Below are 16,407 nucleotides of genomic sequence, written 5' to 3'. Positions count from 1 at the left end.
ACAAATTAGAATACATTTATGGTCAATAAACATAATTTCTTCCTATACCTGCAACTGAAACATATCATTTACCCATTCTTAACAAAAACTGAGCAGGCAATGAGTACCTTTCAGTTATTTAAATGCGGAAAGTGGAAATTTCGCAGCGCGGGTGGTTAAAGAAAAAGAAAAGACGGGGAGGAAAGCGGAAAACAAAGAGAAAAATGGAAAAAGAAAAAGGAGAAAAAGGGGGGAAAAAAGGGGGAAGGACGAAAAAAAGGAAAAGGGGAAAAAAAGAGAAAAGGAGAAAGCAAAAAGGGAAAAAAAAAAAAAAAAAAAAAATAAGAGTCGAAAGAAAAAAAAAAAAAAAGGAAGGAATAAAAACAACAAAAATAAAGAAAAAGGTAAACTTTATGGTTACAAATTACTGACTACACACAAACAAATACCAAAGGAACTCTTTTTTGAAATGGGAAAAAGATTTAAATAGAATATTCACCTGAACCAAGGAAACTGCATTGAATGCCAGCTAAGCTTACCAATTATACTTTCATATTGAAATTAGTTAGGAATAAAATTTTGTTGAGAATGTATCTAACCCATACCACAACGGAAAAAATTGATGATGTAAACTCTACCTGTGCTGGAGAAGTGTTGCCAAAACCGCTGATACCATGCAAGTGATGGTGACGGTACAAAAATAGAAGGCTTCTGATCAAAAGTATCGATCTTATTCGGTCAAATATTCCACAAATGTTGAAACTTCAGTCCAAAATCTGGCGCTCTAATTAAAATATTGAATCTCACCGTATGGTATAACGTGTTTTCTCACATTTTAACACCGCAATATTTATACAATACCAAAACTGGAAATTGTTGCAAAATCCACAATCCAGGATTATCAACAATTGATACATTCAAGCAGGATGAAATAATGTATCCAAAAAAATTTGAAACTATTGCAAAGTTAGCCATAAATATTGGTTAATAGAACTTAATAACCCTGACATTGTTTAATGATAGCTATGCCTTGTATAGCATTTATATGTTACAGTTATTCTGTGATTTGTGAACTTGCAATTCCTTAAACAGCTTTATATTATAAACATTTGTACCTTTTATCCAATGTTTAACATGTACCTTGTAATTTCTTTTCACTTTCTTAAAACCAATAAAAATACTTTGAAAAAACAATAAAAAAAAACAAAGATTGCTCAACTCGACGTCTAAGTTGCTTATGCTTTTTTTACCTACTATGCCTTTTAGGCATAAAAAGCATATTAAAATGTGATGCTTCACTCAACGTCTTAAGTCGGCTATTGCTTTCTTTTTACCTACTACTTCTTAGGAAAAATCACTTTAAAAAGGTATGCTCAGCTCAACGTCTAATTTCGGCTAGTGCTTTTTTTTAAATACTACTTTCTAGCGGGAGAAAAAGTCACTTAAAATGAGCTTCAGCTCAGACCTCTAATCCTATCTCTTTTTACCTACTACTCTAGGAAGAGAAAGCACTTTAAAAGAAATTGCTCACTCGGCATTTAGCCCGCTACCACTTTTACCACTACTTCTTAGAGGGAAAAAGTCATATTAAAATGTTATGCTCAGCTCGACGTCTAAGTCGGCACTGCTTTTTTTACCTACTACTTCTTAGGAGAAAAGTAATATTAAAATTATCTCAGCTCGTGTTCTAAAGTTCGCTAGTGCTTTTTATTACCTACTACTCTTAAGGGGAAAAAAAAGTTTCACTTAAAAGCTATGCTCAGCTCATCATCTGACGATGTCTATGCTTTTACCTACTATCTTCTAGGGAGAGAAAATCCGTTTAAAGTTATTCTCAAGCTTTGCATTTGAGCCGGCTTATCGCTTTTTACCTATCTTACTTCTTAGGAGGAGAAAGAAAGTCACTTTAAAAGAATTTCTCAGCTCGCATTTCTTAGCCGCTCCCACTTTTAACCTACTACTTCTTTAGAGGGAGAAAGAAAATTTCATGTTAAAAGGTATGCTCAGCTCCTAGGCCAGCTAATGCTTTTTACCTTACTACTTCTTAGGGGAAAAATCATATTAAAAAATGATGCTTCAGCTCGGTGTCTTAAGTCCTAGTGCTTTTTATACCTACTACTTCTTATGGGGGAAAACACGTTAAAAAAGGTATGCTCCATCTCTCATCTGAGATACTAGTGCTTTTTACCTACTACTTCTTAGGGAGAAAGTCACTGTTTAAAAAGTATACTCAGCTCGGCGGGAGCCTGCTAGCGCTTTTACATACTAATATAGGGGAAAAGAGTCACGTTAAAAGATATCTCAGCTCGGCGTCTGAGCCTGCTACGCGCTTTTTACCTTACTTACTTCTTAGGAGCAGAAAAGCACGTTTAAAGGTTCATGTCAGCTTGGCCATTGAGCCGCATCGCCTTTTACCCTAACTTCTTAGTGGGAGAAAATCACGTTAAAAATTATGCTCAGCTTCATGCGTCTAACGGGCAAGCTCTTTTTACTACACATCTTAGTGGAGAAAATCACGTTAAAAGTATGTTCAGCTTACGTCTGACCAGCTAACGCGTATTTACCTACTACTTCTTAGGCGAGAAAAATCGCGGTTTTTAAAAGTATACTCAGCTCGGATCTGACGTTTAACAATTTTTACCTACTACTTCTTAGGCGAGAAAAGTCATGTTAAAAGGTATGCTCAGTCTTTGCGTCTGAGTCGCTAACCTTTTTACCTACTCTCTTACATAGTGGAGAGAAAAAAGTCACGTGAAAAGTTATGCTCAGCTCGGCAGTGCAGCCGTAGCGCGCTTTACCTACTGCTCTTAGCGGAGAGAAAATCATGTTAAAAGTATGCTCAGCTCGCATCTGAGCTAGCTACCACTTTTTTAACCTACTACTTCTAACGGGAGAAGAATAAATCACGTTTTAAATGGTATGCTCAGCTCGTCATCTATGCCAACTCTTTTTACCTACTACTAACTTAGGGGAGAAAAAGTCACGTTAAAAGTATGCTCAGCTTAGCGTCTAGTCGGCACCTTTTACCTACTACTCTCTTAGGGAAAAAGTTCACGTAAAAGTATGCTTCACTCCTGAGCCGCTAAAGCTTTTACCTATTACTTCTCTAGGGTGAGAAAAGCACTGCAAAAGTATGCTCAGCTCCTGACCGCTAATTGCTTTTATCTACTACTTCTTATGAGAGAAAAGTCACATTTAAAAGTATCTCAGCTCCTGAGTGGCTAATCTTTTTACCTACTACTTCTAGGGAGAGAAAAAAGTCATGTTAAAATATGCTCAGGCTCGGCATTCTAAGCCGCTATGCTTTTTTTACCTACTACTTCTAGGGGAGAAAAAAGTTCACTTAAAGTAATGCTCAGCTCGGCATCTAAAGCGGCTACCACTTTTTTACCTACGACTTCTAAGGGAGAAAATGTCATATTAAAATGATATCTCAGTCTCAAACGTCCTAAGCGGCGTTAGTGCTTTTTTTTACCTACTACTTCTTAGGGGAGAAAAGTCACGTTAAAAGAGAATGCTCAGTCTCGACGTCTAATCGGCTATGCTTTTTTTTACCTACCTGATTTCATAGGAGGAGAAAAAGTCACGTTAAAGTATGCTCATCTCGCATCTTATCCGGTGACCACTTTTTACCTACTACTTCTTAGAGGGAGAAAAGTATCTCTCTCTTCAATAACTGAACTGATCTTGATCTTTAGAACAGCAGAGGTTTTGGGACATTTTGGTTTCAAGTCTCAGTTTGCCATAGGCCTCATAAGTTACTTCCATAGGCCTCAGTAGTTATAAGGGAAAACCTTCTTTATGTTTCTCGTACATTTTGTTTCTTTACATCAAAGTAATTGCTTCTTCTTATTATTCAAAATATTGGAAATCTACACCTCACACCTCTCAATATTGTATCTCAATAACAGATTGTGGTGCAGAAAGGATACAGTTCAATGGATACGCATTTAGTGTCCACAGGGAAGGAAGTTGGGTCTTTCCCCTTTTAGACTTCTGACAAGAAAATCTGAAGAAGCGAACCAACTGGGAAAGCACATCAGGATAGACCTTCCAAAATGCTCCTTACTTAAAGGAGAGTTGATCCTTCATTCACACCACTGTGGATACTAAGCTGAGAGTCTTCCAAAAAGCAGTGTTAGTTTTGCTATGTCCACTGACTCGCTCAGCACTGGGTAGTTACGTGTAGTGAAGTTTGACCAGAACCAAAGACCTCAGAGGGTTTGGGCTCACAATATGTCAACCCTATAGTTGCCTCCAAAATGTAGAAAGGAAATGCCCTGGATCCATAAGAAGGGGACATTGTAATCCTTTCGTATTCTGTTGGTGCTCTTGGTCCACTAACACAGAAGATGTTTCAACCATCACTAAACCTAAACAAACATACACTTTAGTGGCAGTGTGTTCATTAACAAAATAGATTTTTTTTCTAAAATTTCCAGTTGCAACGTTATTGGAATTTTTTCTGTAGAAATCTCCATGCAGCAAATATACTACATTGTTGGCCATTTTATTAGAGACTTAAATTTTGTGTTTTATAGTTGTGTTATAGTCAGAGGACTGCCTTTATGTGCTTTTCTTTGGCATTGCAGTGGGTATTTCATATGCTCTTCTCTGTTAGGCAAAAACAATTCAAACCTTTCACCTATAGCTCTAAATGAACTTTTATAGAGATAGATAATTCATTTGCGTCATGAAGCCAAACTTGGTAGTTACAATATGGCATGTGACTAAAAGACTATTTTAAAAAACCCTATACAGAATACTAGATAAAATGACTCTTGACACAAGGTTAGAACAGAGCTTCAAGCTAGAATGGTAATTACAGGCACTCCAAGGTTGCTTCTCTGCTTTAGGGTGCCAAGTGCAGCTTTGCCAGACAATACTGTAGAGTTTAAAGGGGGTCAGAGTTATGTTGCTTGCCCATCCAATATTAAATGATCCCTTTTTGGGGAATGCTGCTTGTTCTGTAGCATGCTGACTCCAAATATTTTGCCACCCGAAGGCCAAGGCCTTTGGTTTGCCTGCCACAATCCTGTTCCTACATTTATATAAATCATGGGTATTCCACCTAGCAACTATGTATCTAGATTAACACCCCTCTAATCCAAGAGCAATAGGTACTTTTCTTGCTTTCAATCTCTACATTCTTTTTTCCATCTAGAGGTTATTCTCCCACAACTGCTGTGCTGGCCTGCTTACTTCAAAGGGTAAATATGTAGCCCCAAGACTATAGTATTTTTCTGATGACAGCTCTGCTAAGAACCATTATTGATATTCTAATAAATATTGTTAATTTTTATTTACTGTGCTGTAGGCTTTACAAATGCATTCACAATTATTAGAAGGCCAGAGCATCAGAACATAAAGGGGGCAGATTTATCAAGGGTCGAAGTAAATGGGAATTTTTTTTTTTGAACTCCCAATAACTTCAAAATTCGAATTTTTAAAAAAAAGACCAATTGAATATGTATCAAAAATCAAAGTTTTTTTTTTTGCGAATAACCCCGTTTTCCTATCAGATTTCAAATGTTACGTACGGAATTGGCAGTAACAGCGCAATTCGATCTAATTCGATCAAGTTTTTCCAAAAAAAAGTCCACCAATGACTCTAGGAGGTCCCCCATAGGCTAAAACATCAATTTTTAGGAAGACGGGTACATGATAAATTCGATTGAATTTTTTTCAATTTGACTATTTCCCTAGTCGAAGTACACAAAAATTATGCTTTGAAATTCGGAATTTCCACTCGACCCTTGATAAATCTGCCCTTAAAGAATTTGCTGCAATTACTGTTTACATAGTGTTTTTCTATAAGAGTGATGGCTATGCAAAAGTGATACCTGTTGACTGTAGAGATTATTATACTGCTAAGCACATGCCGTTAACAACTAGGAATGTACGTCATAGTCGGCTAGTCTGTGTTTTTTTAACCGATTAATATGTATAGGGAGGGAGAAAAGCGACGTTTAGTAAAAGGTCTGCTACGTGTGCTCTTGCACACTGGTTCTAACATTCTGCAACTGGCTGCATCTCGCATGTTGCTCTTAGCCTCACAGGCTACCATATGTGGACCTGTGTGACCTTGTCTAGGACAAGTTCTTAGAGGGAGATAATAAGTATCATGTTGAGAAAAGAAGGGTTTTATGCTCAGCTTCCTGAGCCTGGCTAATGCTTATTTTTAGGCAACAGCTATCTACTCTTATCTTACGTGTTTTCGTGGATGACAAATAGTTTATATTAATAGAATGAGATGCCGACTGTCTAAGTCAGGCGCGTGATGTCTTATATTTTGTTGAGTGTGAAATCGCTGGACTGGAGCGTTGGGCTGGTGAGGGGAGAAAAGTCACGTTAAAAGGAATGATCAGCTCGGCATCTAAGCCAGCTACCACATTTTACCTACTACTCTTAGGGGGAGAAAAGTCATATTAAAATGTATGCTCAGCACGACGTCTAAGCCGGGTAGTTGTTGTTTTTCACCCTACTACTCTTAGGGGGAGAAAAGTCACGTTAAAAGGACATTGCTCAGCTCGGCATCTAAGCCGGCTACCACTTTTTACCTACTACTTTTTAGGTGGAGAAAAGTAATATTAAAATGTATGCTCAGCACGACGTCTAAGTCGGGTAGTGCTTTTTTTTACCTACTACTTCTTAGGGGGAGAAAAGTCATATTAAAATGTATGCTCAGCTCAACGTCTAAGTCAGCTAGTGCTTTTTTTTACCTACTACTTCTTAGGGGGAGAAAAGTCACGTTAAAAGGAATGCTCAGCTCGGAATCTAAGCCGGCTACCACTTTTTACCTACTACTTCTTAGGGGGAGAAAAGTCATATTAAAATGTATGCTCAGTACGACGTCTAAGTTGGCTAGTGCTTTATTTTTTACCTACTACTTCTTAGGGAAAGAAAAGTCACGTTATAAGGTATGCTCAGCTCGGCATCTAAGCCGGCTACCACTTTTTACCTACTACTTCTAAGGGGGAGAAAAGTCATATTAAAATGTATGCTCAGCTCAACGTCTTAAGTCGGCGAGTGCTTTTTTTTACCTACTACTTCTTAGGGGCAGAAAAGTCATATTAAAATGTATGCTCAGCTCAACGTCTAAGTCGGCTAGTGCTTTTTTTTACCTACTACTTCTTAGGGGGAGAAAAGTCACGTTAAAAGGTATGCTCAGCTCGACGTCTGAGCCGGCTAGCGCTTTTTACCTACTACTTCTTAGGGGGAGAAAAGTCACGTTAAAATGTATGCTCAGCTCCACGTCTAAGTCGGCTAGTGCTTTTTTTTACCTACTACTTCTTAGGGGGAGAAAAGTAACGTTAAAAGGTATGCTCAGCTCGGCATCTGAGCCGGCTACCACTTTTTACCTACTACTTCTTAGGGAGAGAAAAGTCACGTTAAAAGGTATGCTCAGCTAGGCGTCTGAGCCGTATAACGATTTTAACCTACTACTTCTTAGGGGGAGAAAAGTTATGTTAAAAGGTATGCTCAGCTAGACGTCTGAGCCGTTATAACGATTTTAACCTACTACTTCTTAGGGGGGAGAAAAGTTATGTTAAAAGGTATGCTCAACTTGGCGTCTGAGCCGTCTAACGATTTTTACCTACAACTTCTTAGGGGGAGAAAAGTCATGTTAAAAGGTATGCTCGGCTTGGCGTTTGAGTCGACTAGCGTTTTTTACCTACTACTTCTTAGGGGGAGAAAAGTCACGTTAAAATGTATACTCAGCTCGGCGTCTGAGCGGTCTAACGATTTTTACCTACTACTTCTTAGGGGGAGAAAAGTTATGTTAAAAGGTATGCTCAGCTTGGCGTCTGAGTCGGCTAACGCTTTTTACCTACTACTACTACTTAGGGGGAGAAAAGTCACGTTAAAAGTTATGCTCAGCTCGGCGGGTGAGCCTGCTAGCGCTTTTTACATACTAATTTGTAGGGGGGAAAAAGTCACGTTAAAAGGTATGCTCAGCTCGGCGTCTGAGCCTGCTAGCGCTTTTTACCTACTACTTCTTAGGGAGAGAAAAGTCACGTTTAAAGGTATTCTCAGCTCGTCGTCTGAGATGGCTAGCACTGTTTACCTACTACTTCTTAAGGATAGAAAAGTTAAGTTAAAAGGTATGCTCAGCTTGGCATTTGAGCCGGCTATCGCTTTTTACCTACTACTTCTTAGTGGGAGAAAAGTCACCTTAAAAGGTATGCTCAGCTCCTGAGCTGGCTAATGCTTTTTACCTACTACTTCTTAGGTTGAGAAAAGTTACGTTAAAAGGTATGCTCAGCTTGGCGTCTGAGCCGGCAAGCGCTTTTTACCTACTACTTCTTAGGGAGAAAAAGTCATGTTAAAAGGTATGCTCAGCTCGGCATCTAAGCCGGCTACCACTTTTTACCTACTACTTCTTAGGGGGAGAAAAGTCATATTAAAATGTATGCTCAGCACGACGTCTAAGTCGGCTAGTGCTTTTTTTTTACCTACTACTTCTTAGGGGGAGAAAAGTCACGTTGAAAGGTATGCTCAGCTCGACGTCTAAGTCGGCTAGTGCTTTTTTTTACCTACTACTTCATAGGAGGAGAAAAGTCACGTTAAAAGGTATGCTCATCTCGGCATCTTAGCCGGCTACCACTTTTTACCTACTACTTCTTAGAGGGAGAAAAGTCATGTTAAAAGGTATGCTCAGCTCCTGAGCCAGCTAATGCTTTTTACAAACTACTTCTTAGGTTGAGAAAAGTCATATTAAATTGTATGCTCAGCTCAACGTCTAAAGGTGGCCATACATGGATAGATCCGCTCGTTTGGCGATGTCGCCAAACAAGCGGATCTCCCTCCGATATGCCCACCTTGAGGTGGGCAATATCGGGCAGATCCGATCGTGGGCCCTAGGGCCCAACGATCGGATCCTAGCATTTGGCAAACTGGCGGTCGGATCGCGGGACCGCATCAACGAACAGATGCGGCCGCGATCCGACGGGATTTTTAAACCCATCCGATCGAGATCTGGTCGACTTTCGGCCAGATCTCGATCGGGGAAGCCCGTCGGGGGCCCCCATACACGGGCCAATAAGCTGCCGACACAGTCTGTCGGCAGCTTTTATCGGCCCGTGTATGGCCACCTTTAGTCGGCTAGAGCTTTTTTTTACCTACTACTTCTTAGGGGGAGAAAAGTCACGTTAAAAGGTATGCTCAGCTCGGCATCTAAGCCGGCTACCACTTTTTACCTACTACTTCTTAGAGGGAGAAAAGTCATGTTAAAAGGTATGCTCAGCTCCTGAGCCGGCTAATGCTTTTTACCTACTACTTCTTAGGTTGAGAAAAGTCATATTAAAATGTATGCTCAGCACGACGTCTAAGTCGGCTAGTGCTTTTTTGTTACCTACTACTTCTTAGAGGGAGAAAAGTCACGTTAAAAGGTATGCTCAGCTCGACGTCTGAGAGTGCTAAAGCTTTTTGCCTACTACTTCTTAGGGAGAGAAAAGTCATGTTAAAAGGTATGCTCAGCTCGGCATCTAAGCCGGCTACCACTTTTTACCTACTACTTCTTAGGGGGAGAAAAGTCACGTTAAAAGGTATGCTCAGCTCGACTTCTAAGTCGGCTAGTGCTTTTTTTACCTACTACTTCTTAGGGGGAGAAAAGTCACGTTATAAGGTATGCTCAGCTCGGCATCTAAGCCGGCTACCACTTTTTACCTACTACTTCTAAGGGGGAGAAAAGTCATATTAAAATGTATGCTCAGCTCAACGTCTAAGTCGGCTAGTGCTTTTTTTTTACCTACTACTTCCTAGGGGGAGAAAAGTCACGTTAAAAGGTATGCTCAGCTCGTCGTCTAAGTCGGCGAGTGCTTTTTTTTACCTACTACTTCTTAGGGGCAGAAAAGTCATATTAAAATGTATGCTCAGCTCAACGTATAAGTCGGCTAGTGCTTTTTTTTACCTACTACTTCTTAGGGGGAGAAAAGTCACGTTAAAAGGTATGCTCAGCTCGACGTCTAATTCGGCTAGTGCTTTTTTTTACCTACTACTTCTTAGGAGGAGAAAGGTCACTTTAAAAGGAATGCTCAGCTCGGCATCTTAGCCGGCTACCACTTTTTACCTACTACTTCTTAGAGGGAGAAAAGTCATGTTAAAAGGTATGCTCAGCTCCTGAGCCAGCTAATGCTTTTTACCTACTACTTCTTAGGGGGAGAAAAGTCATATTAAAATGTATGCTCAGCACGACGTCTAAGTCGGGTAGTGCTTTTTTTTACCTACTACTTCTTAGGGGGAGAAAAGTCATATTAAAATGTATGCTCAGCTCAACGTCTAAGTCGGCTAGTGCTTTTTTTTACCTACTACTTCTTAGGGGGAGAAAAGTCACGTTAAAAGGTATGCTCAGCTCGGCATCTAAGCCGGCTACCACTTTTTACCTACTACTTCTTAGGGGAGAAAAGTCATATTAAAATGTATGCTCAGCTCGACGTCTAAGTCGGCTAGAGCTTTTTTTTACCTACTACTTCTTAGGGGGAGAAAAGTCACGTTAATAGGTATGCTCAGCTCGACGTCTAAGTCGGCTAGTGCTTTTTTTACCTACTACTCTTAGGAGGAGAAAAGTCACGTTAAAAGGTATGCTCATCTGGGCATCTTAGCCGGCTACCACTTTTTACCTTCTACTTCTTAGAGGGAGAAAAGTCATGTTAAAAGGTATGCTCAGCTCCTGAGCCGGCTAATGCTTTTTACCTACTACTTCTTAGGTTGAGAAAAGTCATATTAAAATGTATGCCGACGTCTAAGTCGGCTAGTGCTTTTTTTTTACCTACTACTTCTTAGGGGGAGAAAAGTCACGTTAAAAGGAATGATCAGCTCGGCATCTAAGCCAGCTACCACATTTTACCTACTACTTCTTAGGGGGAGAAAAGTCATATTAAAATGTATGCTCAGCACGACGTCTAAGCCGGGTAGTGTTTTTTTTTCACCTACTACTTCTTAGGGGGAGAAAAGTCACGTTAAAAGGAATGCTCAGCTCGGCATCTAAGCCGGCTACCACTTTTTACCTACTACTTTTTAGGTGGAGAAAAGTCATATTAAAATGTATGCTCAGCACGACGTCTAAGTCGGGTAGTGCTTTTTTTTACCTACTACTTCTTAGGGGGAGAAAAGTCATATTAAAATGTATGCTCAGCTCAACGTCTAAGTCAGCTAGTGCTTTTTTTTACCTACTACTTCTTAGGGGGAGAAAAGTCACGTTAAAAGGAATGCTCAGCTCGGAATCTAAGCCGGCTACCACTTTTTACCTACTACTTCTTAGGGGGAGAAAAGTCATATTAAAATGTATGCTCAGTACGACGTCTAAGTTGGCTAGTGCTTTATTTTTTACCTACTACTTCTTAGGGAAAGAAAAGTCACGTTATAAGGTATGCTCAGCTCGGCATCTAAGCCGGCTACCACTTTTTACCTACTACTTCTAAGGGGGAGAAAAGTCATATTAAAATGTATGCTCAGCTCAACGTCTAAGTCGGCGAGTGCTTTTTTTTACCTACTACTTCTTAGGGGCAGAAAAGTCATATTAAAATGTATGCTCAGCTCAACGTCTAAGTCGGCTAGTGCTTTTTTTTACCTACTACTTCTTAGGGGGAGAAAAGTCACGTTAAAAGGTATGCTCAGCTCGACGTCTAAGTCGGCTAGTGCTTTTTTTTACCTACTACTTCTTAGGGGGAGAAAAGTCACGTTAAAAGGTATGCTCAGCTCGACGTCTAATTCGGCTAGTGCTTTTTTTTACCTACTACTTCTTAGGGGGAGAAAAGTCACGTTATAAGGTATGCTCAGCTCGGCATCTAAGCCGGCTACCACTTTTTACCTACTACTTCTAAGGGGGAGAAAAGTCATATTAAAATGTATGCTCAGCTCAACGTCTAAGTCGGCTAGTGCTTTTTTTTTACCTACTACTTCCTAGGGGCAGAAAAGTCATATTAAAATGTATGCTCAGCTCAACGTATAAGTCGGCTAGTGCTTTTTTTTACCTACTACTTCTTAGGGGGAGAAAAGTCACGTTAAAAGGTATGCTCAGCTCGACGTCTAAGTCGGCTAGTGCTTTTTTTTACCTACTACTTCTTAGGGGGAGAAAAGTCACGTTAAAAGGAATGCTCAGCTCGGCATCTTAGCCGGCTACCACTTTTTACCTACTACTTCTTAGAGGGAGAAAAGTCATGTTAAAAGGTATGCTCAGCTCCTGAGCCAGCTAATGCTTTTTACCTACTACTTCTTAGGGGGAGAAAAGTCATATTAAAATGTATGCTCAGCACGACGTCTAAGTCGGGTAGTGCTTTTTTTTACCTACTACTTCTTAGGGGGAGAAAAGTCATATTAAAATGTATGCTCAGCTCAACGTCTAAGTCGGCTAGTGCTTTTTTTTACCTACTACTTCTTAGGGGGAGAAAAGTCACGTTAAAAGGTATGCTCAGCTCGACGTCTAAGTCGGCTAGTGCTTTTTTTTACCTACTACTTCTTAGGAGGAGAAAAGTCACTTTAAAAGGAATGCTCAGCTCGGCATCTTAGCCGGCTACCACTTTTTACCTACTACTTCTTAGAGGGAGAAAAGTCATGTTAAAAGGTATGCTCAGCTCCTGAGCCAGCTAATGCTTTTTACCTACTACTTCTTAGGGGAAGAAAAGTCATATTAAAATGTATGCTCAGCTCGACGTCTAAGTCGGCTAGTGCTTTTTTTTACCTACTACTTCTTAGGGGGAGAAAAGTCACGTTAAAAGGTATGCTCAGCTCGACGTCTAAGTCGGCTAGTGTTTTTTTTACCTACTACTTCTTAGTGGGAGAAAAGTCCAGTTATAAGGTATGCTCAGCACGGCATCTAAGCCGGATACCACATTTTACCTACTACTTCTTAGGGGGAGAAAAGTCATATTAAAATGTATGCTCAGCACGACGTCTAAGTCGGCTAGTGCTTTTTTTTACCTACTACTTCTTAGGGGGAGAAAAGTCATATTAAAATGTATGCTCAGCTCGACGTCTAAGTTGGCTAGTGCTTTTTTTTACCTACTACTTCTTAGGGGGAGAAAAGTCACGTTAAAATGTATGCTCAGCTCGACGTCTAAGTTAGCTAGTGCTTTTTTTTACCTACTACTTCATAGGGGCAGAAAAGTCATATTAAAATGTATGCTCAGCTCAACGTCTAAGTCGGCTAGTGCTTTTTTTTTACCTACTACTTCTTAGGGGGAGAAAAGTCACGTTAAAATGTATGCTCAGCTCGACGTCTAAGTTGGCTAGTGCTTTTTTTTACCTACTACTTCTTAGGGGCAGAAAAGTCATATTAAAATGTATGCTCAGCTCAACGTCTAAGTTGGCTAGTGCTTTTTTTTACCTACTACTTCTTAGGGGCAGAAAAGTCATATTAAAATGTATGCTCAGCTCAACGTCTAATTCGGCTAGTGCTTTTTTTTACCTACTACTTCTTAGGGGGAGAAAAGTCACGTTAAAAGGAATGATCAGCTTGGCATCTAAGCCGGCTACCACATTTTACCTTCTACTTCTTAGGGGGAGAAAAGTCATATTAAAATGTATGCTCAGCACGACGTCTAAGCCGGGTAGTGCTTTTTTTCACCTACTACTTCTTAGGGGGAGAAAAGTCACGTTAAAAGGAATGCTCAGCTCGGCATCTAAGCCGGCTACCACTTTTTACCTACTACTTTTTAGGTGGAGAAAAGTAATATTAAAATGTATGCTCAGCACGACGTCTAAGTCGGGTAGTGCTTTTTTTTACCTACTACTTCTTAGGGGGAGAAAAGTCATATTAAAATGTATGCTCAGCTCAACGTCTAAGTCGGCTAGTGCTTTTTTTTACCTACTACTTCTTAGGGGGAGAAAAGTCACGTTAAAAGGAATGCTCAGCTCGGAATCTAAGCCGGCTACCACTTTTTACCTACTACTTCTTAGGCGGAGAAAAGTCATATTAAAATGTATGCTCAGTACGACGTCTAAGTCGGCTAGTGCTTTATTTTTTACCTACTACTTCTTAGGGAGAGAAAAGTCACGTTATAAGGTATGCTCAGCTCGGCATCTAAGCCGGCTACCACTTTTTACCTACTACTTCTAAGGGGGAGAAAAGTCATATTAAAATGTATGCTCAGCTCAACGTCTAAGTCGGCGAGTGCTTTTTTTTACCTACTACTTCTTAGGGGCAGAAAAGTCATATTAAAATGTATGCTCAGCTCAACGTCTAAGTCGGCTAGTGCTTTTTTTTACCTACTACTTCTTAGGGGGAGAAAAGTCACGTTAAAAGGTATGCTCAGCTCGACGTCTAAGTCGGCTAGTGCTTTTTTTTTTTTTTTGAATATTCTTTATTTATTTATTTTGTGAAATAAAAAGGAAAATTAACAGAAGAGAAAAAAGAAAAGAGGAGAGAGGGGATGGGGGAAGGACATAAGGATGAAGCGTCACAATCGTTTATATAATACAAAAAAACATACATCACGACGTAGTACGGAAGCCAAGTGAGGCGTACATATTCACATATCAATAAAACAAGACATATGACAGCAGATATTAGACATTGGAAACCATATTTGTCTAGATAGTAGCATAGGGGGCAAGAGAAAATGTTGGTCTAGGAATTAGCAATCATAGATTGTGCATACCATTCTCCACTTTTACTTATCTTGAATAAACAGTATCCACGGCTTCCAAATGAACCAATATTTCCCACTTTCATTTCTTAAAATATAAGCGATTTCCTCTAGCTTTCGAATTTCTTCCACTTTGTGTATCCATTCAATATATGTAGGAGGTACAGGGGACTTCCATTTGCATGGAATTAAAGCCTTTGCAGACTGGATGAGATGCAGGAAAAGCTCATTATGAATAATCTCCTTAGATTTTATATCTAAGTGAAATAAAATCAGTAGGGGGTTACAAGTATCAATCTCAATCCCAGTAAGATCCTTTATGGTTCTGCCCACTGACAACCAATATTCCTTAAGTTTCATACAATCAACCCAAAGATGAGCAAAGGTACCGTCAAATAAATTGCATCTCCAACACTCTTTACTGTGAGCCGGATACATCTGAGATAAACGTATCGGTGTGTAATACCACCTAGTCACTAATTTAAACAAAGTTTCCCGTGTCCTAGACGCCCTCGAACTTTTATGTAGAGACTTAAAAATACTACACCAGGTCTCATCAAGAATTTCCACTCCCATTTCTTTTTCCCAATTTTTCTTGCAGGGAGGATCCGGAAGATTTTGTGCTTGTATAATCATTTTATAGATCACAGATAGAGGTTTCTTAGCAGGGGATTTACCTTCCATGATATTTTCCCAATAGGTATTTTCTCTTTCCCAACCTATGCGAGTAGTAGATGAGAGATAATGGGATAATTGGTTAAAACACCAAAGGTCTCTAGGGTGACTCCCCCACCTTTTCTGTATTTTTGTCAAGGACAGTCTCATCCCTCTCTTAAAAAAATCCTTCAATTTGGTGGGTTTGGTATCATACCAGTTCCAATTTACAAATGTGCCCTGATCTAAACTGGGCAAAAACTCAGGATTCATAGTCAAGGGTTGGAGTACGTACGGCTTAGGGGCAAGGTTAAGATCCTCCCTGCAGGAAAACCATACATCCAAAGACGGTCTAATAGTGGGGTGATTCCGGACGTATTTTCTAGCCACTTCTTTAGTAGTCCACAGAAGGTTTTCTAAAGGGATGTCAACATGGGCTTTTTCTATGTCTAACCAGGCTTTCGATTCTTTTATATTATACCATGCCAACACTCTAGTCAGATGTACTGCTCTATAATAAGTATAAGGGTCTGGAAACGCTAGGCCTCCCTTATCTTTTGGGCGTATTAAATTATTGTATTTAATCCTAGGGCTTTTATCTGACCATAGATATCTAGAGAACAATGATTTAATGGAGGTGAAAAAAGCTTGCGGTATATGTACTGGTAGTACCTGAAGTGGATATAGAAGTTGTGGCATTAGAATAGATTTTACTGTTTGTACTTTACCGAACCAAGACAATCTTAATTTCTTCCAATTCTCTATTTTATGTTCCAACACCTTAAGTAAGGGGATGAAATTTTCCTGGTATATTAAATGAGATTTGGACGGTATTTTAACACCTAAATATTTTATAGCAGTATTGGTCCAACGGAATGGAAAGTTCTGTTCTAACAGGGTACGGGTCTGACTTGGCAAATTAATGTTCATGGCCTCCGATTTACTAAAATTTATTTTAAAATTAGAGAGTTTCCCAAATAACTTAAATAACACCATTATATTAGGTACAGTAATAATAGGTTTAGTGATAAATAATAGCAAATCGTCCGCAAACGCTGCTATTTTATACTCTCTGTTTTTAACAAATATGCCTGCAATATCTGGAGCTAGCCGAATATGTGACAATAAGGTCTCTAAAACTAATACAAACAATAAAGGGGAAAGCGGGCACCCCTGCCTAGTCCCA

The sequence above is a fragment of the Xenopus laevis genome, chromosome 5S (genome assembly GCF_017654675.1).
Source record: "Xenopus laevis strain J_2021 chromosome 5S, Xenopus_laevis_v10.1, whole genome shotgun sequence".
NCBI classification, from domain to species: Eukaryota; Metazoa; Chordata; class Amphibia; order Anura; family Pipidae; genus Xenopus; species Xenopus laevis.
The sequence above is the reverse complement of the archived record's forward strand: the minus strand, read 5'-3'. Positions refer to the sequence as shown.